Source organism: Polypterus senegalus, chromosome 10 (assembly GCF_016835505.1).
Source record: "Polypterus senegalus isolate Bchr_013 chromosome 10, ASM1683550v1, whole genome shotgun sequence".
Lineage (NCBI taxonomy): Eukaryota > Metazoa > Chordata > Cladistia > Polypteriformes > Polypteridae > Polypterus > Polypterus senegalus.
In genome coordinates, this window is record NC_053163.1 from 128,150,702 (window position 1) to 128,157,461 (window position 6,760).

Here is a 6,760-nt window from a genome sequence, read left to right on the forward strand (position 1 = left end):
TAAGAAAGTTAAAACATTTAGAAAAAAACAAAAAATGCATTTTTTGTAATAGTCTCTTTATTAATTTCCTTTATGATTTACTTTTCTGCTTTCAATTGTTCACTTATTGCATTCAAATAATGTCAATATAAAACCAGAGCAGGCATAAGTACAGACGACACCAAATGTGTTTAATAAGGTGATTACTTACAGTAGGCCATTGCTTTCTAATGAGCATATGTGGCAAAGTAACTGCCCCCCGTTAGCTTTCAGTGTTATTTGTTCTTGTGTTTCCCTTTAATTGACAGTATTTAGATGGAACTGATTGTGCAGACACCATACATTTTTTTATTTCTTCTAACTAACCGCCATGATGCTGCACCAATTTAATTTTAAAGTTAAGTGTAGTGGGGGAAAAAAGACTGAACTGGAATACCTCTGCAGTAATACATTCAGGTACAAAAATATCCAGCAAGTGAGCAAACAACAATGCAAACTAGTGGATAACAATAGAAATGTCCACATTAAATGAACACTTACACCTTGTGACTACTTCATTAAATCTACCCAAACAATAAAGAGAAAAATAATTGTGCAAGAATGAAATTAAGTAAGAATGCATGCATGTGTAGTAAGTCAGTTATAATTAAGGTTTGGCTATTTGGGTAAGACAAAAAAAAGCAAATAAACTAAATGATAAACTGACTTCGAAAACATGAAAAACAGCAAGTAATCATAAGCGCATGAACGTAACCAGAGTGAAACAGCAAATGATACCAAACTCCACAGAACAGCAGAAGGTCGGGTCACAAACTTCACACAGCCATTAATAGGCTCCGTCAAACACACAAACACTGCAGATAGATGATCAAAAACTCCAGACAAGATTTTGAATACGTTACTACAAAGTCAAGTAGCAAGATTCTCTTTGTGTGTTACTAAGTCACGAGAAAACATGATGTAATTGTGATGTGAGCATGCGCAGTAATCACTAGTGGCATAGCTCGACAGAGAGCCTATTTCGATAGAACACTGGCCCTGGATGCAATAAAATGTTTAACGCATTAGACAGACAATATTACTTACAAAAAGTAAAGTGTTAACTTTCCCAGGCCTACTTTAAAGTAGGCAGGATACAGATTGGCATTTCACAAATCTATTATCACTGCAACAATTTTTTTTCGCGAAAACTATAAGCACGTGGGATAAATACTCACATCGAAGAAATATGCTCAGTAATGTTTAAGGTAAGGTTCCCCCTGCCAAGTAATAATCTTTCCATTACATACACGTACATAAATATAATTTCAATTATAATAAAGTGTTGTGTGAACTGTGTGAACCCAGTCATGCACATTCACACATATTAGAACAAATGTGTGTCATCAATCAATTTAACTTCATGCCCTTAAAACAATTATAGCCGTGCCTTAACTATTTCTACACTTGCACTTTTGAAAAGTATGCTTTCTAAACATATTTTCAAAATGCGCTGTGGGTAACGTAATAAAATTTACCATAAAATTCCCAGACTTTAAAAGTGAGTAATATTATCCCCAAAGTTTATGTAGGTATGGCCTTGACATTTATCCCTAATTCTGAGTCCATGTGACTGGAAGGAGTGGGGTTGCTCTAGCATGTCTTAACCTCATTGGAAGTTACCTCCATGCTGGGACTTCTGGTGTTCTCATTTGCTATTATCCTCATAACCCATCATCCAGACCACAATGAGAAATGGGAAGAACAAATCTTGCGGTTCCTGGAAATGCTTACCCCCAGCTTGGACTTGGCAATCAAGAGGAGTGAAATAATGTTTAATCCAATTGTGATATATGAGGGGCTTGAGCCTATCCTGGCAGTACTGGTAACAACATCTAATGATGGTTCCTGTATTTTTCCTAATCTATGCCATCCATCCATCCATTTTTGACCAGTTATCCGGGTACAGCCTAAGCAAAGAGGCCTGGACATCCCTTTTCCCCACCATCTTCTCAAACACCTCTGGGTGAATACTGAGAAAGAAAAAACAATATTAGCTGAAATGTAGGCTATAATAAGAATGTGCTGTGCATTAACCGACAGTATAACATTAATCCTTTAATAAGCTGAGAAAACAATCTTAAATTATAACTGCCACATAGCTGTTGAAGTGTTGTAACCCTGATGGTGCAGAAGAATAGGGAAGTACATGTTTTGCAAAGTGCTGTCTCTGTAAAACTAACCATAGCTTAATTGCATAGCCTAATTTGGATGGGGAACCTGGGACTTTGGGCATGCTGACTACTTCTGCACGTACTTATTTAATGTGTCATCTTAAGTTACTTGCAAACTCTGCGTGACCTCAAATTGAACTGCCATACTTCCTCTTTTTGTTTAGTAAACAAGCTAGTATAAAACTGAGCTAACTTCCTTTTTAGAGCAGGCTCGGGGTCTGTAGCATACATTTTAGCTGAAAGGCTCTGTAGAGTCTCTCTCTCACCAAGAATAAAGAAATTGCTTTTTATTTTAATTGGTGTTTTTGACTCCCATTGTTTTTCTGACTTCAGCATCCACAATACCAAGGCATTCCCAGGCTAGATTGAAGACGTAATCTCCCCAATATGTTCTGGGTTTGACCCAAAGTCTCCTCCTAGTTGGAGACGCCTGAAACGTTTCCTCAAGGACGCACGAGAAAGCATCTTAATCAGATGCTTGAAGCACCTCAACTGGCTCCTTTCAAAGCTGAGGAGCTCCAGCTCTACTTTGAACTCTTCTTGAATGTTTGTGCTCCTCACCCAGTCTCTAAGGCTGAGCCCAGACTCTCTAAGAAGGAAGCTTATTTCTGCTGCTTGTATCCATAATCTAGTTCTTTCAATCACTACCCAGTGCTTGTGGCTATAGCTAAAGGTTGGAGCGTAGATTAATTGATAAACTGAAAGCTTTGCCTTTCAGGTCAACTCTCTCTTCACCATGAACAACTAGTCCAATGTTCACATAACTACTGATACTGCTCTGATCCACCTGTCCATGAACAAGATCTTTAGTGTTCCAAGATCACAAACAAGATCTTGGAATACTAAACTCCTCCACTTGAGATGGCACACCCTTGTACCCAACCTGGATAGGGAACTCATCCTGACTACTTCACATTTGGCCACAAACTGCCTCTCAGTGCACACCTGAGGTCACCACCCAATGAAGCCAATAAAGCATAGATGCAATCCTGAGTTCACTGAACTGGACCCTCTCAACCCATTGGCTGCACTTAAAGATTCTGTCCATAAAAATTTGGAATGGCATCAGTAGAAAAGGATAGCCCTGATATAGTCACCCACATCCACTGGGGAACAATTGAGTTACTACAGGCAATGAAAACCAAGCCCTGTCTGGTTGTATAAGGACCCCATATTCCTGAAACACTTCCCACAGGAAACTCTGAGTGACACAGTCATAAGCCATTTCCAAGTCTACAAAATACAAATGTAAGTTGGTTTGATTGACCCTCCTGAATTCTAGTGAGGGTAAAGAGCTGGGCCAGTATTCTGCAACTTGGGCAAAATCTGCATTGCTCCTCCTGTATCTGTGGCTTGACCACCAGATGGACTCTCCTTTTTAGCACTCTTAACATAGAAAGACATTCCCATGTAGGCTGAATAGTATGATCCTAATTATGCATGAATCCTACTAAAACTCTGAGTTAATCGAATTAACTTTTTTATATAGAGCACCATTCACAGAATACACAAATGCAATTCACTTTTAAAGTACACAAAACATTTTCCATCCATCCATCATCCAGCCTGCTATATCCTAACTACAGGGCCCTGCCAGAGCCAATCCTAGCCAACACAGGGCAGGAAACAAACCCCAGGCAGGATGCACACACACACCCACCAAGCACACACTAGGGACAATTTAGAATCGCCAATGCACCTAACCTGCATGTCTTTGGACTGTGGGAGGAAACCCACGCAGACACGGGGAGAACATGCAAACTAAATGATGGGAGGACCCAGGAAGCGAACCTGGGTCTCCTAACTGCAAGGCAGTAGTGCTCTTCACTGCGCCACCGTGCTGTCCCACAAAACATTTTATACTAACAAAATAAAAAGACTGGCTTTGTAAGTCAATGCTAGGATATGACGACTGGCTTTGTAAGTCAATGCTAGGATACCGTCATATCCCATGATCCTCACCTTGCAGGCTCTTGGGTATATGAGGTTTTGAGACTGATCAGTGGACCAATAAGCAAGGCAGGCACAGCAGATGCAGCAAGCAAAAAAAGCATATTTGTGCAAAAGTCAATGTTCATTTAAATACAATCCAAAAATGTGCAAATAAAAACTTTAATAAGTGAAAAACAAAACTATCTTCTTATACGATTTTAAATCGCCTGTAGCTCGCAAATCGTTTTTCTGAAATTTGGTACAAATATACTACGTGACGTCTACTATCCACTTTCGGGGTGATGATTGACCTACAAGGTTATTCCTCTTTTTATTTTTATTTTATGTTATTGTAGAATCAACTCTTCGCAGTGGCCAGCCGCACGGCCACCATTCTCACTCCCTACCACCTTTGCCGTCACTTCCCCTACCTCTTCATATCTTAAAATTTTAAATCATTTCTTGAGGCAGATTGAAGACTGAAGTGGCAGCTTAAGTGAAAAATTAAGGAAAACGTACTAAGTGATTGCAACACAAACACTGACTTAATCAGTTTTAACGTGAAAAGATGCCGACAAAAGAAGAGAAGAAGCGGGCCGCTAGGGTGTAGGAAAGAAGAGCTGCTCAGGAAGCAGCAAGCACATCAACCTCTGAGTAAACAAATGCAAAATGTACAAAGAAAGAGCATGAAAACTTAAGAATGCTCAAGTCAAGTGTATTCATGCAGTGTGCCGTTACTGGTGAATAATAAAATGTTCATTAAAAGCACAAAGACAAATAGAGCATACACCCATAAAATAAAAGAATCCCTTATTAAATGGCTCTGTATAGTCATTCTTAAGAGCAAAGAGGAAAAAACATCTTCAATTACCTTCCCTTTTTCTCTCTTCAACGTTTTACAGGGAAAACGTCTCTTGACCTGCCAAACTAGCAATGATTATTTTATTGAATGGAAGTCACCCTGTGTACTTTAGTCTCACACAAACTAAAATGACCAGATCTGCCTTCCTCTTGGGCTAAACTGAACTAAAATGCCCTGTTTGGCTGTTATAATGGCATTTAACCGAGGTGAAAGTATCACCTGACTAGAGCTGAATCCCACTCTCCATGGTCACGTGCCTAACCTGGACTTTATCCAGACTTGTTGTGACACAGGTGCACACACATAGCACTATTGTGATACTAGCATCTCTAACCTTCCGCCCTCATTAATGGTTCTTTTACCTGCCTGCTTAAGATTTTTTTTCTTTTAAATATCACTTAATAAAGGTGTTTACTTAAATGCCAGATCATTATTCTTCTTGGCTCAATCTGCTCTGCAATTTTATATCAACAAACGTGGCATAATAAAACACCATCTTGGACACTTTATTTATAGCACTACTACTTCACTCTGGAGCAATGCACTGAAATGGGGACTATCTCTGAAGATGCAGTCTCCCTCTGGTAACTGGTTTCACCTCATATGGCTATGAAGATAACAAGTCTGTACATTTAGTTGTTTATGCATTCACTGTTTTTTTGGGTATTTACCTAGTAATAGCACACCTTTGTCAGATACAAAATGGAGTTACAATTGTTCTGGACTAAAGATGAAATGTAAGCATTAAATGACTGTTCACATCATTAAAAAACAAATATAGAAAAATGTGTTACTGAGTCATCTGTATTTATGACCTCTGGTTTGACTTTGTTTCGAATGAGTAGGTACTCATTGAGCCCCGAATGAGACAGATTACCTGCATTGTGAGAGAGTGTCAGTTACGGCACTACAACCATGTGGTGCGACTCCTCAAGGGTGATCCGGCTTGCAGGATCCTCATTGTTGAGGACCCAAGTGGCTGGAGGAGGCCAAGGGGATGCCCACGTAACACCTGGCTGCAGCAGATACAGGGTCATTTCAACTGCGTGTCTGCCAATCAGGATCCGGAGCTGTTTTGTCATGTGGTGGGGTGCGGCAACTCATTGTACCAGTGCATGTTCCCCAAGTTGACCTGATACAAAGGACTCAATCCATGGTGCCGGGAAATTAATAGGCATTAACACATGTCTGAAAAGAAGCTACATGGTGAGCCTGTAAGGTACCTGCCTGTTTTAACTAGCTCCTAATGGGGGGCACTGTAGTGCTGCTAATTAAAACAAAGAGAATGATTAAAGGCTGTAAATAAATGAGATGACAATTTATATTGGCTAACTAAAAAGATAATAATGTCCAAAAATGAGGAACCGAGGTCGTGCCCCTTGACACCAGATTGGCCATCTTGAATTTCTGCAACAATGTCACTATCTACTTCTAATGAAATATCAAAAAGTTGGTGGAAATGGACTTTGTGCACTATGGAAAACTATGATGGGAGAAAAAGAACTCAAAGAAGCAATTTCCTGTGTAACCACTGTGATTAAATGTCCATCATTTATATCAATTCACAAGAACTTTTGAGTTTGTGATTCTTAATAGTGGAAATGCAGAATAAATCATCTGCCTGAAGGCTATTGTCATTATTCTCCCATGTGTTTTGAGTGCAATTATTTAAATAAAAAACACTCTTGGGTACCAAAAGCAAGTGTGATTAAGCAGAGGTTTTCTGATGATCTCTCTGTATCTGAACATGTTTTCTGCTACTTTCTCCAATACG